Source organism: Mesoplodon densirostris, chromosome 4 (assembly GCF_025265405.1).
Source record: "Mesoplodon densirostris isolate mMesDen1 chromosome 4, mMesDen1 primary haplotype, whole genome shotgun sequence".
Taxonomy (NCBI): domain Eukaryota; kingdom Metazoa; phylum Chordata; class Mammalia; order Artiodactyla; family Ziphiidae; genus Mesoplodon; species Mesoplodon densirostris.
The window spans coordinates 71,073,267-71,075,444 of NC_082664.1; the positions used below are offsets into that span (position 1 = coordinate 71,073,267).

The window sequence follows — 2,178 nt, forward strand, 5'->3', positions numbered from 1 at the left end:
GCAACCCGGCCGCCTGCAGTCTGAACAACGTACTGCCAACACAGATAGGTCCAGGCGCTCTCTCCGCCCAGCTCAAAGTAACGCTTTCGGCAGTTAAACACCACGCCTGACCACAGAAACGGGAACACCGCCACACGGCCCCTACGGAGCAGCTACAGGCACGAAACAACGCAAACTCCACGCCGGCCCACACAGCTCTATCCTTAAACCTCAAGAAAATCAGCGGAAAGCGCGAACGCAGTCCCCCACTACCACAAATTATGCAGTCGAGTTTCCCACATTTGGGGAAATCGCAGGGGTCAGCACATCCGGAGTGCAATGGATAAGCCTCGCCCTGGGAAAACCACCTTCGTGATCATGGTATCTCCCCTGCCAGGTAAGTATTATTGTGAAATTTTTAAAATGTGTAGAATGTGACGCACAAACTAGAAATTCTAGTAAGTTGTAGTACAGCAAGAAGAGACGAGAGACTAACCCTCAGCTCTATCTCCTAAAAAATCAGCACAGCATCAGTTAACATACGACTGAGGCAAAAGACTTAAAGTGACCTCAAATGAGAAAAGTGAGGACTGAGGGAAAGGGCAGGTTATGGATAGCCTGAGTAGTACTAAAAATTATACCTTTCCCAACCAGAGACCAAAATATTCAACGCATCCACACAGAACAGTCTCAGGATTCTCACAAAGGAGAAATGGGGGAAAATCTGCATTGTGGGGAACTCCATCTGATATAGCAGGATATTTTGGTGGGCATAAGTGCCAGGAAGCAGGACAGATACAACCATACTTTGTAACTTGTGTGGAGTTTAAGGCAATTTGGAAACTAGATATGAACCTCAACTTGTAGTTTACCTATTGAACAAGATACATTCCATGTGGAAACACTTAAAACTTCTGATGCTTCTGTTCTTTTTGAAAAGCTATCATAATGACATTCATCGGACCACACTTTTCCAGTACATGGCTGTCATCCAGATCAATCTTCTTTGATCACTCTTAACTGTCTGTCCCTTTGGTCTTGGTGTCCTCTCCTACAACCTCATCTCTTCTTGTTCCCCACATTCTTCTGGGTGAAGAATATCCACATGGTTTCAACTGTTCTACATACAGAAATCTAGATGTCTTTCTGGAGCCACGGCATGTCTATGTGCACACACACATGCACACAAACACACCCCTGAATATCAATAGGTCTGAATATGAAATTCCTCCAACTCCATCCTATTCCCACTCACCTACATCTTGAATGCTACCTTTTATTCTGAATTATTTTAATTCTTCCAAATAGTACACACTTTGGCCTCTGGGCTTTGAACATATTTTTTCTCACTACTTAACTCAAAGCTTCCTCTGCCCTCTGCCCTCAGATTTTTCTTATCCCTAAGTATTTAGCTTAGGTATCACCTCCCCAGGAGACCTCCTCTTGCATCTCCTTCTGCCAAAGCAGATGCTCTGTATGCCTCCATTGGTAAACAGACTACCTGCCATTATGCACCACTTACAATTATTATCATTGCTTTAAATGCTTTCCCCCTGCAAGAATGAGTTCCATGAGCATTGTAATGCTGTCTGGCAGTTCACAGTTGTTTCATCAGTGCCCAACATATTTCTTGTTTTGTTGAAGGTTCTCAATAAATATTTGTTGGGTGAATGAAGAAATAGAAAACAAAAGAAAATCACAATGAAACCTTCAAGAAAAATTTAGAACAAGATGACAGTCATGAACAAACATATCAATTATGGCAATAAATATAAATTAAAATCCTCCACAAAATGACTGACTCTTAGGTTAGACTAAAATATAAATTCTAACTCCTGTTGTATAATCTACACCTAAAATAAGGAAACAACACAATTAAAACTAATTGATGAGCAAAAATACTTAAGATCAGGAAAAATAAAGAAGGTAAAGTGATATTAGCATTAGGAAAAACAATAATTTAAGAAAAAGAGGTCTTCCCTGGTGGCGCAGTGGTTGAGAGTCCTCCTGCCGATGCAGGGGACAGGGGTTCGTGCCCCGGTCCGGGAGGATCCCACATGCTGCGGAGCGGCTGGGCCCGTGAGCCATGGCCGCTGAGCCTGCGCGTCCGGAGCCTGTGCTCCGCGGCGGGAGAGGCCACAGCAGTGAGAGGCCCGCGTACCACACACACACACACACAAAAGTATTAAATGGAATGGT

The 2,178-nt window shown here is 43.6% G+C and overlaps 1 non-coding gene across 1 annotated transcript; it reads right to left on the reverse strand.

Annotated features, from left to right (window-relative positions):
* Nucleotides 1-220: 220 nt before the first annotated feature.
* On the reverse strand, nucleotides 221-384 carry LOC132489719 (U1 spliceosomal RNA). The gene has a single exon (XR_009532102.1). It is a non-coding gene; the product is annotated as a U1 spliceosomal RNA (small nuclear RNA).
* Nucleotides 385-2,178: the final 1,794 nt, after the last annotated feature.